At 48.9% G+C, this 22,544-nt stretch overlaps 1 protein-coding gene across 2 annotated transcripts in view; it reads left to right on the top strand.

The window, feature by feature from the left end:
- The window catches only part of ENTR1 (endosome associated trafficking regulator 1), a 198,973-nt gene that overhangs the window by 3,913 nt on the left and 172,516 nt on the right, over positions 1–22,544 (top strand). The gene's annotated exons all lie outside the window — the stretch shown is intronic.

Raw genomic sequence — 22,544 nt, 5'->3', positions numbered from 1 at the left:
GACTGATAACCCCATAATCAAAAGACCTAGGGAAATGCAAATTTGGGTCATGCATGGGTGCAATATGTTTGTATGCATAGGATACTGTAGAAAATAACCAGGTTTTGGGGAATTTATTTTAAACATTTGACAAACTTTATGTTCAGCGTGATCTTGTAGCCAGCCAACCTGGCAATGATTTGGCACCTTAGCGAAGAAACCTTTAGGATGTGTAGATTTAAAAAAACATGTGGCTGCGTTATATTTTTATACAGCCCAGGGGTTATATCGGTCACCAAAAGACTGATACCCTAAAGCACGATTTTGTTTGTCTGTTTTCCAGATTTAAAAAATGCACTTCTATCAATTTATTGCCTGTGGGAAGGAAACCCATACATATCAGCAGTGCCTAAATTTAAAAGAAAAGATGCTGGGGCTTAAAGTTTTGCTCAGAAGCCTACCACAGGTGCCATCAAAGGGTGGGAGGCTGAATGCCAAGGCTGCATAGTCTGGATTCCACCTAATGCCTCTTTAATCTCCCACCAGATATTGTGCCCGTTTTTTTATCTCACTCTTACAGGCTCTTTTTTTTATCTCTGCCCTTCTTACTGTTGTCAGTCTTTCTCTTCCTCCTTTTCTATTTTTGTGTTTTTCTTTCTCTTGTTCTGGGTCAAAGTCTGTTAAGAACATAAGGTTCAGTCGCAAAAATGAGTGCAGGTGGGCCCCTCCTGCTTAAAATATGCGCTGCATCTCTGGTACACAGCTCAAGGTATCTAGAGGAATAAAGTTGAGGGTCAAGCCTTGACAGGGATATGTTAATGCTTGATGGAGACTGGAGGGAATTACCATGTTTTTGAAAAAAAAAATGCTAAAATTCATAGTATTCTACTATCCAGCCTGTCGGGAACGGACATTTGGTTTGCACAAGTAGATTTATAAGCGCACACAAAATTATGAAATATATGTTTTTTTTATACTTCCACATAATTCTGAGTTTGACATCTGTCCATTGTAAACTGTGAATTTTGCTACAAGCACTCGTATATAATTGTGCAGGCTACGTCCCCTTTATAAAACCCATACATATTTGGTATTTCCGGACTGCTCCATTTCTTTGTTTAGTGTTCAAAATGTATATTTGTCCAAATAAGAAGAAATATTGAACACGTTTTCAAAAATTGAAAATGTCTTCACATTTTTCATTATATCTTCAGGTTACCATGAGATATTGATGTGAGGTTTTAACAATGCTTAGCTCTGCAGGTGCCAGAAAAAAACTCATAGTTTGGCCCAGTGGTACACAAACACACACTGGTAGTGAAAGGGTTAACATCTGTTGTGGGCTAGATTGTGCTCAGCAGGTTGATGAATTCTTCCTAGATGATGGTCTTTAAGCAATTTTGGATGAAGTGGAATGTTAGAGGGTCTCTTTTCGGTTAACCATAGTGCAGCAGGGTGTTCTGAAGGGTGGTAAAGAGGAATATGACGTTATCAGTCTGGTACAGGATTAGCAAAGCTCACCCTTGTAGCGAGGGAGAGTGGAAATGATGAGGGCTGGCTTTGGAACAGTTTGGTTCCAAAGTGCATTATTTAATTTTCAGAGTGTTGAGGAAGGTATAGAAGAAATCCTTTGTGGTTTTATTTCTGGAGCCATTGAGAAGGCTGCAGTCTCTGAGGAATGTGGGATAGAAGTTCTGATTGGAAACGTGGAAGTTGCAATGTGCGCTTCATTTTTATTAAGATATTGTTGGGTCTAGGGGAAGGGGGATGTCTGAAGAGGAGTTGGAAAGAGGCTGTCCCAAAAGATTGATAAGGGACGCCATTGGATATGTTAAGACCATTGTAAGGAGAAGGTAAACATGGTTGTTGCACTGCCAAAACTCTCACAGCACTAAAAAGTGCCAGGAAAGTTTTGGCAATGAAACATGTCAACAGTGAGAATTTTGGCAATTAAACTTGTCTACATTTTACTTACGGTGACTTAAGATTTTCAGTGGCTTTATGGATAGGGGGTAGAAAACCAATTACAATTAGATTCAGTCATCTCCCTGATATGTTTTTAGCTTCTCACATATAGAAATACACTTCAGGGAGGACATGCTACTTCAGAGGTCTCCAACCTTTTCGTAGCGAGAGCCACTTATGAGCAATGAAAATCATTGCATTGTGAGCTACTGAAGGCTAAAGAACTCGTGCAAGGTTTCCATACAACCCCACACCCAGCTTCAATGACTTAAACCCTAATGTTTTTTGAGCCAGATACTATGGTTTAAACAAAATACTTTGATTAGGGGCACCATGACAGGGCTGCCAAGTGTGTCAGTGAGAGTGTGGTCTTTGGGGATGTATGAACGTGTGCATATAAATGGGATATATGTGTATGGGTGACTGAGAACGTGTGTCATGTGTAGAAGCTGAGTCGGCTGTTGAGGTACGCTTGTCCGGTGTTGTGGAGTGCTTTGTGTGCATGGGTGAGGAGCTTGAAGGTTATCTTGTTGACGGGGAGCCAGTGCAGGTCTCTCAGGTGGGGTGTTACGTGGCTGCGGCGAGGATTGTCGAGAATCAGGTGTGCAGAGGCGTTCTGGATGCGTTTGGGCCGTTTCAGGAGTTTGGCCGAGGTTCCTGCGTAGAGGGCATTTCCGTAGTGAAGTCTGCTGCTGACGAGGGCCTGGGTGACCGTCCTTTTCGCTTCGGGGGTATCCACTTGTAGATCCTGCGGAGCATGCAGAGGGTGTTTAAGCAGGAGGAAGAGACGGCGTTGACCTGCTTCGTCATGGACAGGGTGGAGTCGAGGAGGATCCCTAGGTTGTATGCGTGGTTGGTGGGCGTTGGAGCTGTTCCTAGTGCGGTCGGCCACCAGGAGTCGTCCCAGGCCGAGGGGGCCGATCCGAGGATGAGGACCTCCGTCTTGTCCGAGTTCAGCTTCAGTCTGCTGTTTCTCATCCAGTCGGCGACGGCCTTCATTCCTTCGTGGAGGTTGGTTTTGGCGGTGTGGGGGGTCCTTGGTGAGGGTGAGGATCAGCTGGGTGTAAGAGATGATGTTGAGGTCGTGCAGTTGGGCGACGTTGGCGAGCGGTGCCATGTAGATGTTGAACAGTGTAGGGCTGAGGGATGAACCCTGGGTATGCCGCAGATGATCTTGGTGGCTTCCGAGCGGAAGGGGGGAGGCGGACGCTCTGTGGTCTGCCGGAGAGGAAGGAGGTGGTCCAGTCCAGGGCCTTCTCTTGGATCCCGGCGTCATGGAAGCATGTTCGTAGTGTGCGGTGGCAGACCGTGTCTAAGTCGGCTGACCGGTCCAAGAGGATGAGGGCCGCAGTTTCTGCGTTGTCTAGCAGGGTCCTGATGTCGTCTGTGGCGGTGATGAGGGCAGTTTCGGTGCTGTGGTTGCTGTGGAACCCGGACTGGGACGGGTCCAGGATGCTGTTCTCCTCGAGGAAGCTGGTCAGTTGTTTGTTGACGGCCTTCTCGATGACCTTCGCCGGGAACGGGAGCAGGGAGATGAGTCGGAAGTTCTTGAGGTCCTTGGGGTCCGCCTTGGGTTTCTTGAGTACGGTGTTGATCTCGGCGTGCTTCCAGCTCTCCAGAAGGTTGCTGACTCGAAGGAGATGTTGATGGCTTTCCGGAGATGGGATGCGATGGTGGTGCTGGCTTTGTTGAAGATGTGGTGAGGGCAAGGGTCTGACGGGGATCCGGAGTGGAAGGTGCTAATGATCTTGATGGTGTTGTCGTCATTGATGTTGGTCCAGGAGAGCAAGCGGTTGGTGCGGGTGGTGGTCGTGGGGGCAGAGGTCTTGGTGGTTACCGGGGTGGTAGCAACGTTGAAGCTGTCGTGGATGTCTGTGATCTTGCGGTGGAAGAAGGTAGCCAGCGAGTCGCACAGGTCTTGTGAATGGTGAACGGTGAACAGGGTTCCTTCACGATGTTGAAGAGCTCTTTGCTGTTGTGTGCGTTGTTGTCTAGGCAGTCTTTGAAGGAGGCCCTTTTGGCGGATCTGATGAGGTGGTGGTGTCTGTGGGTGGCGTTCTTGTGGGCTGCGTAGCTTTCCGGTGTTCGTTCACGGATCCAGTTCTTCTCTAGCTTTCGGCAGGATTGCTTGGAGGCCTGGAGTTCTTCAGTGAACCAGCTGGCTTTCTTTCTGGTGTGGCGCAGTCATCGATCCACTGTCTGAGGTTGCGGGCTGCGGCGTCTGGGTCGGTTGGGTCTGCGGGTGGGTTCCGGGCGAGGGCAGTGGTTAGCTAGTCTTCGGTGACTTTGCTCCAGCAACGGCGCGGCATCTGATGGTGCAGTGGTGGGTTTCCGGAAGGTAAAGTGGATGCAACGGTGGTCGGTCCAGTGGTGTTCGGTGGTGTGATTGAAGGAGACGTGGGAGCTTGCGGAGAAGATGGGGTCAAGTGTGTGGCCGGCAGAGTGGGTGGGAGTTGTGACGAGTTGTCTGAGACCGAGGTTGGCGATCAGGGTGGAAGAGTTGGGGTCATCGTTGTTATTCTCGAGATGGAAGTTCAGGTCCCTGAGGACGATGTAGTCCGTGGAGGCAAGGGCGTGTGTGCTGACTAAGTCGGCGATGAACTGTGGTCGGGGACCGGGGGGTCTGTAGACGAGGGTTCCTCTGAGGGTGGTGTTGGGGTCGGTGTGGATCTGGAAGTGCAGGTGTTCGGCGGTGCTGATGGTGTTGTCGGTGTTTGTCGAGACTTTGAGAGTGTTCCTGTGGACGATGGCGATTCCGACTCCTACTCCGTTGTTGCGGTCCTTGCGGGTGATCATGTAGCCTTCCATGATGGGTGCCGAGGAGGGGTTCAGCCAGGTCTCCGTCAGGAAGGCGACATCTGGGGTGCTGTAGTAGAGTAGCCCCAGAGTTCAATAGCGTGTTTGAGGGCGGAGCGGGTGTTGAGAAGAATGCATCTGAGGTAGTTGGCTTCCTTCCTGGTCGGTGGGTTGCCAGGCCGGATGCTGGAGACGCTGCAGTTCCGACAGGAGAAGGGTCCTTGTGTGTGCTTTGGGGCAGCCAGGCAGCAGGTGCGTGATCGTCCGGTGTTGAGTACGTGGAGGGTGCTAGCATCGTAGTAGAGATGGGCGTCGTGGGGTTTGCGGGTGCCAGGGGTGCTGGCGATGGGGGCGGTCCAGGCGCGGAAGGGCTTGCCTTAGGCGCGCCTTTGGCGTGCCAGCCGCGCACCCGCTGCGTGCCCTCCATATGAGGAGAGGTGGGAGGGAATAGTAGCTGGGAGGCGGGAGCGGGGTGGTGAATGGGAGAGCAGGGGGCGGGGCTGCAGGGACACAGTGGCGGGGAAGTGGGTGATGGACAGAGGGGTGAGCAGGGGCGAACCGGGCAAGAAGAAAACCAGGTTAGGCACACAGGAAGGACTGGCAACAATACAATAAAGGCAATGCAATACAATAAAGGCAGCAAGGCAGGAAACAGCAATTCAGCAGCGTGGGGAGCATCCTGCCTGCGAGCAGGGTCAGCGGATATATAGTTCGCCGCATGAAGCACCGTTACATGTATAACCTAATCCTACGGCAGTTATTGAAATGGGAGAAGTTTAAAGTGAAGAATAATGTTCAGCAAAATATTCAGAATATGGAACATTTTTCTGCACTTTAAATTTCTCTCATTTAAAAAAAACAGTATTATATATATATATATATATATATATATATATATATATATATATATATATATATATATATATATATATATATATATATTGCAGTTCTTCACCCAAAAACTTCTTGTGAAATCAGAAGAGGATGAACTTGCGGACCCAAAGTTCTTCGTGCCGTTTATTCAATCACCCTGCATCAATGCCGCCATGACGCGTTTCGGTCCCACCTGGACCTTGATCACATGACGCGTTACGTGCGGTGAAAAGACTTTTTAAAGTGCTAGTGCAAACCAAATTACATTCAGCTGTGCTGTGCCATAATGGATACGGAAGACAGACTATACATATATAATATCAGCTTAAATGCCCGATTATATGACATTTATATTCCTGTTAGTAATTGGGTTTTTAAAATACAGAAAGTTACTGCTTAAATGCATTGTATCTGGCATGAACGTGGTGTACAAATAATAAATATATATAATTATAAATATATTTACATTGATGTAATTAAACATACATGTATATCCACTTTTCAAATATACAAGCGATAAATCTAAGCGATGTCCAATTTGTAATTTCTCAATCATGTACCCATGCTGTCGTGAGAAATCCACAAAGACTGGATGCCTCAATACGGAAACACCCAACCGGCATATCGCCAAGTACTCCCATCAACCACGTTGTCAAAATGCCAATTGTTCATTTGCAATAAAGTCTATCAACATATGGCATTAACCATCAATTTCCAAATCTCAATACATATACAAAAGTATGTCCCTTCTCAATTGTCCTAGGGAAAAGAAACCAGCCCCTCCGACAACGTCTATGATATTGCGAATATTTCATCAAGGCAGACAAAAATTGGCGCGTTTCGATTCCACGACTTGACTATATGTGATCAAGACTCTGTGTAGTCAAAACGCATAATTTTTTGTCTGCCTTGATTATATAATCGCAATATCACAGACCTTGTCAGGGTGGCTGGGTTCTTTTCCCTGGGACGATTGGGAATTGATATACTTTCGCATAAAACAAGCTGCAGCGTCCTCTGACCTGTTGAACAATAATTGGGGGGCACTACCAACCAGAATATAAGATCCTTAAGTATTGCCCGGCGGTGTCGCCTCTTGAACCCACAAAGAAGTTAAACTATTGAAGAGGCAGGCGCTGGAGTCTGGAAGGCAGGAAACAAGGTTTTTATTCTCTCCGGAGGAGAACACAACGAAACGGACAGAAGGTATCGTTCTGAGGTGCTCTAACTGCATCCCTGAGGCCTGGCCTCTTATACACACGTTTATCTGTTTATTGCATGTAACACATTCTCGTCGATACTTTGATGTACGGAAAGACATCCTCAGAATCCCCCCCTTCCCAGCCCGTTCCCACGCAAGGTTACAGTGGAAGTCCCCGCCCCGTTCACAACAGGTGATGATCATCGCGCAGCTGGATATTCCGCCGATTCACGGTGTGTGTGGGGTTCGATCGGATCTCGTGGGATGGGGGGGGGCTTTGATCATCTCGGGGGTCCTTTGAGGAGGGAAGCTTTCTATTGTACGGGGAGGGGCATGGGATTGGTATCGGCAGAGCTGGGTGTCGGCCTGGGAACGGGGAAGACAAACGGGCACACGGGGAAAAGGGGTTTGCATCAAAGGGCCGGGGATCATAAATGGGAAGAAGGGAGGTGTTGCGCTGGGAACAAGACGAGGGCCTGGGGCAGAGCAGCGCCGAAGAGGGGTTTTATGATTCGCGGCAGGTGCAGGCAGGGGGGTTGTCAGCGAAGCTAGGAGGGAGAGAGGCGCGCTGGCTCTCGGCGAGAGCAGGGAAGCCATGGTGCCCAAAATGGCGGCTGTTTTACGCGCACAAAAGGTTTAAGGAGAGCAAGAGGGCGCCGATAATGTTGACGGTTTCAGCCCAACTTTCAACAGTCCCCCCTTTTCAACATATCTAGCCACCTTGCTTTACTCAATGTCAATTTTCATCAAGTTCCTAACTTCGGTATCATACAATGCTCTCATATGTTCGCTTCCAATGTCCACAGTTTTGGGAAAAATACAACTCGCACATAAAGAACACATAGGTGGCAAACATTGAATTCCTAAGCATAGGCCACATATTACAACTACGGGAATCAGGATAATGGTGAGCAGTCTCCAGCCCCAGCTTTTGACGTTGTCCCAGAACCAACCACCAAGCGACCATTCTTCTTGCTCTTGGTGAACTTCCGAAGAGAGTCTGTGAAGATGTTCGATGGCTTTGTACACTGAGGGTGAGTTGTCCGGTATGTATGTACAACAGCTGGACCCAATAATGCGGCATGCTCCTCCACGGTCCGCCAGAACCACATCTAGAACGAGGCGGTTCTGAAGAGCCACCAAACGGACCGCTTGGAGCTCGGCAGTGTTGTTGGCAAAGATGCCCGCTGTGATGTTCATGGTGGTCTCGACTGCCTGAGTCAAATGTCGGATGGCACGGCTGTTTGCCATCGGGCCCCAGAGGGGGACGAGTCCTTTCATAGCATCGAGGAACTGCGCCCCTGTTGAGTCGGCTTGCTCAACGTCTTTGGCTCGTTTTTGCCTGTGGTGATTCGCTGGGGCCACATAAGTTGGAGGAAGGACGAAGGAGATGTAGCAAGTGCCCCCCCAGCCTTTGGGGAGCCAGGTGTAGGCCTTCGTGCCGCAGATGAAATACATGTTTGGGGATGACACAAAGGAAGGTGGATCCGTGGAATCCAGAGTGCTGGAAAAGCGGCAAGCGCTGCGACCCACCAGCTGTGTCCCAAGTCCTTCTACACACATGTGGCCTGTGACGTTGATGACCGACAGGGCCACAGTCAGAGTGGCAGCCGTTCGTTTCCGCAGATAGGAGAAGGTGGGTCTGGTTGGATTGTTGAACACCTGCATTTCGATTCGTTCTTTGGCCGGGATGTCCATTTGGATCGAGTCGCTGGGGGTCAGCGGGCAGAAGTGTGTCTTTGTCTTGTTTCGCCCGGCCCCATGAGAAGAATGTGCTGCAGTTCTGCTGGAGGTGGCATTGCCCGTATAGCTCTCTTGCAGGAGGATCAGCCAGGCAAGGCAGGAGCCGTGGACGGAGAAGGGTGAAGGGATGAATGGTATTGAATGTCCAGTGGCATGGGGTAGCAACCCACAGATCCAGCAGTTGGTGGTGTTGGTGGCAAGATTGTGCTGGTGAAGTAGCTGCACGAAAGAGTTGTTCCAAAACTCCTTTCGCCTCTCTCTTAGTTATTTATTTATTTTATTTTATTTTTGCAATTTTTAAAGCGCAAGCAATTACCCATACGGGTGTCTCGGCGCTACAGAACTCTGAGCTCACTAATGAAGACAAAGGGTTAGGAGGTAGAGAAAAGCCATGTTTTAAGGCTTTTTCGAAATTTAAGAAGCGTAGGTGCAGATTTGATATGGAATGGGAGAGTGTTCCATAGCTTAGCTGTAGCAGTGGTGAAACATCTATCTCCCCAGGTGGCCTTTCTTGTACGAGTTGAGGAGAGAGCGAAATTAGATGATGTTCCTTCATGGTGGTAGGCTGAGCAGTGGTTAGGAATGTTTCGTGAGCAGGTGCGTGTTCTTCCATAATCCAGAGCGTAGTCATGAGGAGAAAACAGAGGAGGATTACGATGAAGAGTGCAATTGTCTTTGAGCTATGGAGTCTGTCTATTCTCGGATTTCTGTAGTGGGTATTTCCTGCTGTCTCCGTCGGCTTCTTATTTGGCGCTTCCATCATCTTCTTGTCTGGCGCTTCCATCATCTTCGTCTTCAAGGTGCTCGGTAGTGGGCAGGACCACAGACTTAGTTTTAGCTTCTCTCCAGGTAACCCTTGGTAGTTTGGGTCACCGTTCTGAGATCCTTTAACCTAGTCCGTGGCCTACTTAGCCGAAGCTCCCTCCTTTCGACGCAGGAAATACCCTTCTCGAGATGGCACAGTGGGGTCAGGATGTTTTGAAAGTTCAAGTGTCTCAGTATCAGGGTAGCAGTTCAACGATGGTCGGTCCTGGTTCAGGAGCTCTTCTTGGGTGTTGACGGTGTCTGTCGTGGCCAGGGCTGGAGAGACCTTTTTGCAGTGATGGGCGTGCAGCCAGTGTTTCTTCCCCTCCACTCGAAGTGCGGTCCGAGTGGTGATCAGCACTTGCCAGGGGCCCGTCCACCGGGGTTCCAAACTCTTTGATCGCTGAAAATTTCGGATCAGCACGAAGTCCCCCGGCTGGATGGCGTGACCCGGACCCCTGGAAGCATCGGGGATGGCCTGCTGCACCTGCTGATGAAGGACAGACAAAGTTTCAGTCAATTTGTACAGATAATCAGACATTAGGACATCCGGAACGTCATGAATGGAAGTTGGTTTCGGGGCAGACCAGACGCTCATGGGTCGACCGAAGACAACTTCATAAGGGGTTAAGTGATGTCGGGTGGGGGTAGAGCGCATCGATAGCAATGCCAATGGGAGGGCGTCTGGCCATTTCAGGCCCGTCGTAGCCACTATTTTGGCCAGTTTAAGCTTTAGTGTGGCATTGTGTCGTTCGACAAGCCCAGCAGATTGAGGGTGGAAGACTGCGTGGAATTTCTGTTTAATACCCAGCCCATTTAGGATGAGCTGGATAACTTTGGCTACAAAGTGGGGGCCATTATCACTCCATAAAACACGACAGAGGCCATAACGGGGAAAAAACTCCTTTAACAGAACCTTTGCAGTGGCCATAGCGGTGTTGTCACGGGTTGGATATGCTTCCACCCACTTGCTAAATGCGCACACCACGACGAGTACATATTTCAGGCCTTGGCATCTGTCTAGCTGGACGTAGTCCATCTGCAGGACTTCAAATGGGTGGTTTGGGACCCCAAATCCCCCCCGGGGTACTACAGTTCCTTTCCCGGGGTTGTGTTGCAGGCATATTAAGCATTGTTGGACCAGGCGTTTGGCGGAATCTGGGATCTTGTCATTGTGCCAAACCCTGGAGACAAGTTCGGTCATGGGGGCTGATCCTATGTGGGCAGGGGAGTGTGCCATGGTTAATATGGGAATCAAGTACGAATCAGGTAGCAACCATCTGTTCGTGTCTTTTGTCCGCCAGCAGCCTTCATCGTCTTTCAATCCCACCCGTGTCCATTCAGTCAATTCGTGTTGTGTGCTAGTCGTTTGTATGTCTCTAATTGTGTCCTTGGCGTCAGTCCAGTTTTCTGCTTGTGACCTGGTCACGTACATATGTGTTGTCGTTCTATTTTCAGCTGTCGTTCGGGCGGTGATGTCGGCTAGTGCATTTCCCTGTCCAATAATGTCTGTCACTTTCTTGTGTGCCTGGCATTTGATAACGGCAAGTTTGTTGGGGAGGAGGACAGCTTCGATTAAGGCGGAGACTAAATCCCCGTGCAAAATGGGTGTGCCGTGTGAGGTCAAGTATCCTCTCTCCCTCCAGAGGAGCCCAAAATGGTGAACCACCCCGAAGGCATACTGGCTGTCGGTGTAAATGTTCGCTGTGGTTTCTGTTGCCAGGATGCAGGCTCGCGTCAAAGCAATCAGTTCCGCTGCCTGGGCAGATCGCTGGGTGATGCGGGCTGTTTCTACTACAGTTCGAGCCGTGGTGACTGCATAGGCAGCGGAAGTGGTACCATCGGAGAGTTTGATGCAAGAACCGTCCACCCACAACTCCCCGTCGGGGTCAGGGAAAGCTGTGTCTCTGAGATCGACCCTACTCCTGGTCTGTTCGTCCGTAAGAGTCACGCAGTCATGTACGGGGTGCACATTGGGATCGTTCTCTGGCAAGGGCAACAGAGTTGCTGGGTTCAGTGTGGTGCATCTTTTCAGGGTGATATGGGGGGCAAGCAAGGTCAGTTCGTATCCAGTCAGCCGTGCACTCGTCAGATGTTGCGTCTTGGTTTGGTTCAGGAGGGTGTCGACTGCATGGGGTACCAGTACCGTGAGGGAATTCGAGAGTACAATCCCCTCACTCTGTCGGATAGAGACTGCAGCAGCAGCTACAGCTCGAAGGCAGGCAGGCAAGGCTCTGGCGACAGGGTCAAGAGTGGCAGAGAAGTAAGCGCACGGTCGTTGCTTAGGGCCGATGGCCTGGGTCAGGACAGATAAAGCGCACCCCTCCCTTTCGTGAGTGTAAAGGGAGAAGGGCTTTTTGTAATCAGGGGTACCCAGGACAGGGGCTGAGCAAAGGGCATCTCGCAGTTCTGTGAAGGAAGTTTGACACTCAGGAGTCCAAGGGAGTGGGAAAGGGACGTCTTTGTTTAGCAGAGAAAGCAGTGGTTTTACAACGAGGCTGAAGTTTGGTAACCATTGTCGGCAGAAGGAGGTGAGGCCTAATAGGGAGCGAACCTGCTTCTGGGTTTTAGGGACAGGGGTATCTAGAATGGTTTGGATTCGATCAGGGGTGAGTTTTCTCCCATCTTTGGACAAAAGGTGGCCTAGGTAAGTGACCTGGGGTAGGCAGAATTGCAACTTCTTCTTGGAGACCTTGTGGCCATTTTCCGCAAGGAAGTGCAAGAGTTGAATGGTGGCGGTAACCGCTAGAGGGGTGGTGTCGGCTGCCAAAAGGATGTCATCGACATATTGTACCAACACCACCCCGTCGGGTAACTGGACTTGGTCTAGTTGTCTTTTGAGGGCCTGGCTGTAGATGCTAGGGCTTTCCGTGTAGCCTTGAGGCGCTCGGCAAAACCTATATGAGCGGGCTTTTAGGGTAAAGCCGAAGAGATATCGGCTGTCCGGGTGGATGGGGATGGAGAAGAATGCGTTCTTGAGGTCGATGACGGAAAAGGTGGTGGCAGTGGATGGAATCAAGGTCAGGATGGTGGTGATGTCTGAGACCACAGGGTACTGGGGTACCACCACTTTGTTGATCTCTCGGAGGTCGATGATGAAACGGTATGCTTTCTCATCTCCCTCTCCCTGCTTCTTGATAATGGGCAAGATAGGGCTGTTGCAAACGTTGCTAACCACTTCCTCTACCACTCCTGCGTCTATCAGTGACTGGATAATCATTACCAATGCCTTCTCGCCCTCTGGCGATATCCGATATTGTGGGAGTTTTGGGAGTGTTGCGTCTGGTCGGACAGTAATGTGCACTGGGTCAATTAACATACGCCCTACGTCCGAATCCGCTTTGGCCCACAGATACGGAGGTAGAGTGTCAAGCAGGGACGCGTCAACGTCGGTGATGGAAAACATGTGTCGGGGGGGGGCAATGTCTAAGCAGAACGGGGTTGTCGTAAAGAAACACTCGAACTCCATCTTGAGAACACCTAATCGTCGCTCGGAAGTGTTTCAGTAAGTCAAGTCCCATAATGGCGTCAGGGCTATTGGAGGAAAGCAAGAACGTGGTGTCGGTGGTGTTGTTTTCTACGTCAAAGAGAATCGGGGCAGACAAAGGGTTGGTGGAGGGCGTTCCATCGAAACCTGTCGATGTTATGAGTGAGCCAGACAAGGGTGCCCTTGGAATCAGTCGTTTAGATAACGCACTACGTGTTGCGCCAGTGTCTACCAGAAATGGAGACTTGGTACCCAGGACCTTAGCAGTGACATAAGGGCCCTGCTGGTCAACATAGAGCTCGACTGGATCCCTCCCTCGCCCTTGGCTGTCCTATGCGAAGGTGTGAGTGTCGTCATAGTCAGATTGTTGATATTGGTTCTGCCTGGGTCGATCGAACGTATTTGGTCTGCTTGATCTGTCATTAGTCGCGTCATTTGGGGGCCCTCGTTGTTGTCCCTTAGGTCTCGGTCCGTTTGCTACATCCCTGGGGTCTTTGTTTCTGATCATTTCCAGAAGAACTGGGCACTGGGATTTCCAATGGCCAGTCCCTTTGCAGAAAGCGCACTGGTCTTCTCTAAGGTCTGTGCGTCCACTGTAGGAAGTCAGAGTGCGGTCCTGGGGAAATGTAGTCTTAGGGACGTTTGTCTGGTAGTTTCCCCGGTATTGGTCTCGTCCTATAGTCACCCCTTGCAGTTTGGCAATCATCACCCTCTCTTTTAAGTCCTTCTTCTTTTTCTCTGTCGCCCTATCGTTTTCATTTTTCTGATGCTCATAATATTGGGCCATTTGGAGAATCGCTGTAGGTTTGGAGGCTGCCCAACTACTCTCGCTGGCCTGTAGTTTCTGGGAGATTTCCGATGATAGGCCCTTAACATAATTCTGGACAAACAGATGGTGTCCGGTTGCAGTGGTCATGTCCTGGCCGCTGTAATCGGAGAACACCGTTTCAAACCGGGAGAAGTATTCCGATACATCCTCCTGGGGTTTTTGGCGACAGGCCGTTACTATCGACCAGTCCACTTTCTTTTCTGGGATTAGGGTTTTTAATTTCTCTACGATTTTATCTGGGAGGTCTAGAATGGATTTCAACGGCTTTTGTCCTGGTCCCCGTTGTTTGTCCAGGTCATCGAGTTGTGACCAGGTATGTCCAAACAGCTCAAGGTGGTCGACTTTCCGGATTTGCTTCCACACATCAGCTGGTAGACATAACCCGAAGAACAAGTCGATGTCAGCCAGGGTCATGATCGTTGAACCCAGGGCTGTACCCAATTCAGTATAGAAGGCAGTGGGGTTTTTACGTAGGTCGGGTAGAGATTTCCGGAATGTCAGTATCTCTTGCCGGTCCCATGGCTGGTAGACCCAGTTGTACACTACCCTTCCCTTCGCATCTTGGTTGTTTGCATCATCGTGAGTCCCTGTACCCCGAGGAGGAACCCAGTAAGGGGCAGCCTCACGTATCGGCATCATGGTGTTAGATTGCTCGGTTGGTGGTTCGGTCACTACAGAGGCTGCGGGTTTAGCTCCCGGCTTTCGTTCAGTGAGGTGGCGGAAAACCTCAAGCGTACGCGTAAGGAGGTCCGACACATCACACTCGCCCTCGTCCCCGATATCGACCTTCCGGTACAGAGTCCTTAGGCTCTCGGGACCTTTGTCTCGATATCGGTCCTCGTATGCATTCAAGACATGATAACACAGTCGTACGGTAAAATGTCGTCTGTGACTCCCTGTATACGAGCTGAACATATCTGTGATGTACTCTTCATCATCCTTCCTTTCTACCAGTGTCCTTGCTATTTTGTCGATCCCCGCTCGCTCATCTTTGTCTAGTCTGTTTGTTCTTGCAGGGCCAGCCCCTCGAGTCTCATGGTCGTCTAACGTTGTTGTTGATGCGGGTTTTAATACAAGGGGTTCGGCTGGCACAGAGGCCATTGGGGACGACGCTGTGGCGGTACCTTCGTTTGTACCTGGGGGTGGCGCGTGCTGCGCCAAGGGTTGAGAAGGGGCATATGGAGGGGGCATGTAGATGATAGGAGGACCTAACAGCAGGTCCTCATTGGCTTGTCGTTTCGAGGGTAAATCAGGGTAGAGCATGGAGGGGGTTCTAACCGGACACTGGCTTGGCGTTTCCATTTCTAGTTTCTGTTTAGCTTTCTCTCTTTCCTTTATCTCTTTTTTTAGTTTCTGAGCAGCTAGGTGGGCTGCTTTTCGCAGCTCTTTTTCCAACCTACTCTCAGTTTTCTTTTTACGTTGTTCAGTTTCTTTTCGCCACATGCCGAAGCTGTCAAGCATAGTAGGTGTTGTCTTGTTTTTACCCAGGGCAGTTTCTAGCGTTTTTATTTTATCATCATCGAAGGATCCTATCAGGGGCCATTGACTTTCTTGACCCTTTTTTGTATATTTATGCCATAGTTTACTATAGGCTATAGCGGTCAATCCATGCTTCATGAACATGTCCTTATTAGGGGTGCCTTCCAGTGGGGCTGGATGGTCCATCTCTAATAGGCGGTCCGGGCTAAACAGGCTACTAATCAGTGGGGAGAAGACAGACATGACGGCTCGTAACGAGGGACTAAAAAGTCAGCACTGCCTATCTTATCACTAGGTGCAAAGACTGGACAGAATATTTCTATTCTACGTTGTTTGCAGGCAGTGAATACCTCATGGATCAAAATAACAAAAAGACCAATAAATAACAATGGGGAGAATGAGTAGGTCCGCAAAGATCTGCGTTACCTACCCTTTTCACTATCTGCAAAAAGGGTGGTCTCTTCCCTGTTTGCAGACAGGGAATCTCCAGGAAACAATAGTTTTGCGAACAACAGTTCAGTTTCAAGTGATTATTGAGTGGGGGAGAAAAAATAAGCGCGGCTGCTTCCCTACCTATCCTCCACTGCTTGCAAAGAGAGAGCCCGTTGTTTCTCCGTTTGCAGACAGTGAATCTCCAAATAAATAAAAAGAGCAATACTAGTATTTTTAAACAAACAAGCAATCAAGCAATTTTTTTCGCAACTTGTCGTGGTAACACGACCTTACCCGGACCGCATGGACAGTTTCCTGTCTTCCGAATCCAGCGCCCGATCGTCCTCTCTTCTCCGTTATCCTCGCGGCACTCCTGATGGTTCCCAGTCAGGACCGTAGATCACTCGAGAGAGGTCTGTTCGGAACCAGTGAAGTTCGGATGATCGGCTGTCAGACGAGGGTCTATCGGACAGACGCGTTCCCGATCGTTGCAGTCATTCACTCTGTCGTCGGGACCTCTCCCACTGGATCCACGAGTCGCTGATGGGCCCCACGCTTGGGACGCCAATTGTTGAACAATAATTGGGGGGCACTACCAACCAGAATATAAGATCCTTAAGTATTGCCCGGCGGTGTCGCCTCTTGAACCCACAAAGAAGTTAAACTATTGAAGAGGCAGGCGCTGGAGTCTGGAAGGCAGGAAACAAGGTTTTTATTCTCTCCGGAGGAGAACACAACGAAACGGACAGAAGGTATCGTTCTGAGGTGCTCTAACTGCATCCCTGAGGCCTGGCCTCTTATACACACGTTTATCTGTTTATTGCATGTAACACATTTTCGTCGATACTTTGATGTACGGAAAGACATCCTCAGAATCCCCCCCTTCCCAGCCCGTTCCCACGCAAGGTTACAGTGGAAGTCCCCGCCCCGTTCACAACAGGTGATGATCATCGCGCAGCTGGATATTCCGCCGATTCACGGTGTGTGTGGGGTTCGATCGGATCTCGTGGGATGGGGGGGGGCTTTGATCATCTCGGGGGTCCTTTGAGGAGGGAAGCTTTCTATTGTACGGGGAGGGGCATGGGATTGGTATCGGCAGAGCTGGGTGTCGGCCTGGGAACGGGGAAGACAAACGGGCACACGGGGAAAAGGGGTTTGCATCAAAGGGCCGGGGATCATAAATGGGAAGAAGGGAGGTGTTGCGCTGGGAACAAGACGAGGGCCTGGGGCAGAGCAGCGCCGAAGAGGGGTTTTATGATTCGCGGCAGGTGCAGGCAGGGGGGTTGTCAGCGAAGCTAGGAGGGAGAGAGGCGCGCTGGCTCTCGGCGAGAGCAGGGAAGCCATGGTGCCCAAAATGGCGGCTGTTTTACGCGCACAAAAGGTTTAAGGAGAGCAAGAGGGCGCCGATAATGTTGACGGTTTCAGCCCAACTTTCAACAGACCCAGCCCAACTCGCTTGGTTGGGTGTCTGTATCACCTTCGACTGTCTTTGGGGGGGGGAAGAAGTGGCATTTTCAGAATTGCAATTTAAAAACCAACTTCACCATAAGTGTTTCTAAAATTGCGATTCCAGAGACACCAAATTTAGGGGTCACATCTTTTCCCAATTGAAAATTACACGTGTAAAATGTAATAAGGCAATCCCATTGTTATCCTATGGGAGAGATAGGCCTTGCAGTAGTGAAAAACGAATTTAAGAGTATTTCACTACCAGGACATACAAAACATAAAAGTACATGCCCTACTTTTTAAATACGTTGCACCCAGCACATAGGGCTGTCCAGGGCCTATCTGAGGGGTTACCTAAATGTAATAAAAAAGGTTTGGGCCTGGGAAGTTGGTCCAGGTTTAAAACTGCACACACAGGCTCTGCAGTGGTAGGCCTGAGACATGTTTAAATGCCTACTTCAATGGGTGGCACAATCAGTGCTGCAGGTTTTACTGGTAGCATTTGACTACTAGTCAAGTGCTCTACATGGTTACAGCACTTTACTGTGGGCTTATAAGTAAATCAAATATGCCAATTGTGGATAAACCAGTGTTGCCATGTTTTAAGTAAAGCGTTTATGCACTTTAGCACTAGTTAGCAGTGATAAAGTACTCACAGTTCTAAGACAAGCACAAACGAAGTCAGCAAAAACAGGAGGTCAGAAGGTAAAAAAACTCATAGGAAACTACGCCAAGGATGCCAGTTCTGCCAGGCATGTTTTCTTTAATAGATTTTAGAAGCAACTTATGTGCAGGTCGTTACGTATTTGCAGTGGTCTTTCAGGATGGTAATTTATGTTTGCTATTAAGGGATTTATTACTGTTTTTCATGGACAGTAGGGTAATTTTAGTTTAACAAAAACTTTCTTATAAATTAATGATTTTAGAATATTTTGATCAGCACTTGGAAATTTCAAAGGTAATTAAGTAACTGAAGGTTATTTGCGATAATAACTAAGTTAAACCTAATTCTAGTCGCAGTCTACAATGAGGAAATTAAGAACATGGTTTTAATAATGTGGAAAGAGACTGCAAAAAAATAACATCTTAGGAGAAAATCCGATGAATAGGAAGAATGATGGACACTCAAAAAAGCACAGAGCAAGTTTGCATGTAGTTACATCAATTGAGGATCCAATAGCTCTGCAGCTATATTTATTTGCGTCTCTTAATCATGAAGATTATTTTACTGCTTCTATACTCAAGCTTAGCTAATTGCGGAGGGTGTGGCCCAGCCACTGAAGGTGGCGGCCACAAGCTAATTCAGCTCTACGCGGCCCTTTCATCCTGCAATGTTCCACCATCAGCCAGTTCTGGGATCCTCCCTCGAAGGAGAAGCTGATGCCGGGGTACCCCTGGGTACGAGTGGAGCTGGAATAGTAGTGGTGTGGCCATCCCGGGCAGAGGAATTGGGAAGTTGCTGGAGGAGGCCTGGGGCGTTGCTGCAGCATCCTTGTACAATGGAGCCCAAAGGACTTCTGCTTCGCTGTGGGAGAGAGGTGGCCTAGGAGGAGATCCTACAGTCTGTAATGAGGACCGTGCTGAGGTGAGGCCAGAGTACGGGACTGTGGAAAGCCGGCACACTTTGTGAGCTATGCCTGGATCACTCCAGAGCCAGCTCTTTAGCAAGGGTGGAGGCCCAGGCGATAGCGACGGGTGATGTTTCAATCGTGAGCCAGTCCAAAGGGTGGGGCTCTGGCCTTCTCACAGGGCTTCAGGCCTACCTTGACATTTCTGACCCATAAACACAGAAGCAGTGGGCTCACATCCTGTACAGGGAAACTTTGACTGTTGAGTCCAGCGGACTCAATGCTCTTCTTGGGTGTGGAGTGCAGAGGAGAACTAGGAGTGCGGGCCCCCTTCTTGGCACACTGTGTTGAATCTCCATCGCTTCCCCCACCATCCTGGTGGATTACTACTGACTACACATACCACTTCCCCTTTGAAGACCGAGGGAGGGCAGGCAGGCCGGCCAGCATTCAGGCTATGTGGCCTCTCTCTGTCCCTTCTGGCTCCACTGCACCACGGCCAAAGACAAACCGCAGCCTAGTAGGAAACATGGCACCTTCAACAAGTTCACTCACTCAGTGGTGCAATACATATATGGATAGTCCACAACTGGTGGCCTGCCTGCAGATCCTACAGGAGACAGGGCTGAGTGTGGCAGACACAACAGCAATTTTAGCGGCTATCTGCCAGTCCAGAGAATCATTGGAGGCCCGGATTGGGACAGTGGGCGCAGATTCACCCTTGCTCAGACAAGACTTGCAGCAGGTGTGGGACAGCAGGTGGGGGACAAAAGCGGCAGAGGGGGAGGACAGGGTGTGTAGGAATTGGAGGACTCTGTAGAAACACTGCAACAAACAGTGACCAAAATGATGGCAACGACTAGAGAACTCGCGTCTTGGCTGGAGGATGTGGGTGGGTGGGCCAGCAGGAATAACTACGCTGTAGGGTTGTGAGGATCCTTCCCCAAAGTAATTAGTGGAGCAATGGCTGCAATCCCTCCTACCACAAGGGATGTTGTTCCCCTGCTTCATCATCAAACAGGTGACCAATGCTCTGGTGTGACGTTCACCTCCTGAAGCCCCCCCTCTCCACCCTTATGATTGCGAAACTGCTCAATTACTGCAACAAAGATGCCATCCTTTGTTTTGCCCGCAGCCAGGTGTTACTGCTCTTCGAGCCTCGCCAGTTTATGATCTTCCTGGATTACACACATTTAGTCCAGCAGCAACTGAAATCCTTTGTGGAAGCCATATGGAAAGTTATGAGCATGAATATTAGATTTTTCTCCTCCACCCTACAAAGCTTAAGGTTATCTTTCAAATGCCAGACCTTCTTTTGAAAACATCGGACAAGATGTGCGAGTGAGCGAGGAGAGAGTAACCATTGTGCCTAATGCAGTACTGTTATTCAGTGGCAACCCCACCACTTGGATTGAAGTGCAGGAACTACTTCTTCACCTCCACACCTGCCCCTGCAGTAGACGTCAAACCAAACTCCGGAGCACTGTGAGAGCTTCTCCGATGCGTCTGAAACTGACCAGCGGATTGAAAACACCGAAGATGAAACTGGAGATGGCTCAGGAGAGACGGAGGCCCATGTGAAAGCACATCCTCCTAACCGGTAGGAGGGAATCCATGGAAAACCTTCTCTACCAAAGGTCTGAGCCCACAGCTGGACTCAATGGTCAAACAGTGACAATTGAATCAGCATACAATCTGCTTCCCTGACTGACTTTGGAGTTGGATTTCTTGGAAAAGGGAGGGCAGGAAGAAGTACTATTAGTGGAGGTAACAGGTGGGCTAGTTGGCCCCTAAGGACCCTCAGCAGCGAATAGGACTTCACCCCGCAAACAAGAGAGCACCAGGTGATGCGTTTGCAGAGTGGTGGAGAAAGTGGGCTTGGCTTGCTATCAGAACTCAGCAATCCTGCTGTGTGGGACTTACTGGAGATAATAGGAGGGGTAGTTGGCCCCCAAGGACGTCCTTGGGGGTCAACTACCTCTCTTGTTACCTACAGTAGGTCCCACACAGCAGGATTGCTGAGAAGTTGTCAGAGGGCACGCCCCCTTTCTCCACCACTCTGCAAATGTGCCTCCTGGCGCACTGACAGTTGGGGGATAAAGCCCCCTTGGCTCCAGGGACCTTGGGGGCCAAGAAGCCCTCCTGGTAACTCCTGTAAGTCAAAAGCAGCAGAATTCCTGAGAGCTAGTTGGAGACCCAGCCCCCTTTCTCCACCACTCTAGTTACGTGACTGATAGTTAAAAACTCTTAGAAATTCACACAAAAAATAAAGGTTACAGGGACATTATATTTAGCAAATCAAACTTAAAAAACCTTAGAAATTCACAAAAAAAACTAAGGTTACAGGGACATTATAGTTGGGAATTAGCATTTAAAAACCCTTAGAAATTCACTGGAAAAAATCGCAGGTTTCAGGGACGTTATAGTTAGGAATTAGCATTTAAAAAACCTTGAAAATTCACGGGAAAAAAAAAAAGGTTACAGAAACGTTATACTTAGGCTGACATTTCACTCGTACAGAACCATAGAATTTCAGCCGTTCTAGTTAGCTGAGCTAACTATAAGTCGCACCCCCGCAGTGCACTGCTGATGCCTTCACGTATTACGTCACTCATGACATGGTCAGTGACATTATATAGATATATAGATATATAGAGGTGTAGATATAGATATAGAAATATGTATGTATATATATATATAGATAGATAGATAGATATAGCCTAGCTGCTGTTTGGAGAGCCTTTCTGCTTTCATGGTAAAAATGATTTTCTATTTTCTGCTCTGAGTGGGGGGCTCCATCCTAGATCAGTATTAGGCCTGGGCGGTGAACTGTTCAGTTTACGGAGTTTTCTGCACTCCGCGCTCGCGAAGTGCAGAAAACTCTGCTTCGCGATGTGCAGCGGAGTTTTTTTCCCCCGCTCGCGATCGCGAATGGTAAGTGCACGAGCAGTAAGTTCGCGAACTGTCGCAGGAATACCAGCACAAACTGCAGTTCCCACTGAACTTCGCAGAGTTTTTTTGTAACTTCGCGGAGTTCCTCGTAGCAAAACTCCGCGAACTATGGCCAGGCCTGATCAGTACCTAAAAATTAAAAAAAGCTGCCCACGCCAATTGTTAGGCCCATGCATGTGTGGTGACACCTGAACACGCATATGCCATCCCTCATGCATTTGCATACTGAATGACGCAGCTGCAGTTGCATCATGACACTTTTTACATTTTCTTCTACAAAACCATTTTGCTTTCTACCAAAGCCATACAACATTGCCAAAAAGCAAAATAATTGGGTCACAAAGTGGGCCATAATAGCTTTGCCAGTGCTTGTTTACCCACCCTCCCCTATCACCTGTGCAAACCTTTCCACTTACTGGGATGCTCTTAGTCCACACTGTACAGGCGGTAGCAATGTCCGGTACTGCTGAACAGACCATACGCTGATGGTTCTGTGGGTTCGTAATCTAAACTGTCCTCGTCCTCATAGTGTTGAGGCAGTGGTAAGTCTTCAACTCCTAAAAACTTGTCTTCCCAAAGCAACAACCCTGTGGTGTTACTGTTCTTTATTAACGTTTTTCGAATGTTTTATTTATTTTCAATGATGCATCTTATAAGTAAAAGACTGCAGAAGTTAGTTGGTCTGCTGGACACCAGGCATTCTCTTTTTGAACACGTGCATTGTAAAAGGAATATGCGCATTTGTGTTTTTTCCCGAAGAAGGGAAACATTTGTATTTTTTTAGTATGTGTTTTTGTTCCGGCTATTTACAGCTGGTGCCCTTATTTCAGATCATTACCAGAGGGAGGCATGTTGTTTTATTATTTAATGAACTAGTCACCATGTTGGTCTATCTCATACATGCATTCCAAACCAAGCAAATAGTATGGCTGTATCTTTTATTACTGATGTGATGTATTTAACTGAAAACAATATATATTCTGTCGG

This window comes from Lissotriton helveticus, chromosome 5_1 (assembly GCF_964261635.1).
Source record: "Lissotriton helveticus chromosome 5_1, aLisHel1.1, whole genome shotgun sequence".
Classification (NCBI taxonomy): Eukaryota; Metazoa; Chordata; class Amphibia; order Caudata; family Salamandridae; genus Lissotriton; species Lissotriton helveticus.
This window is presented reverse-complemented; position numbering and strand designations above follow the sequence as displayed.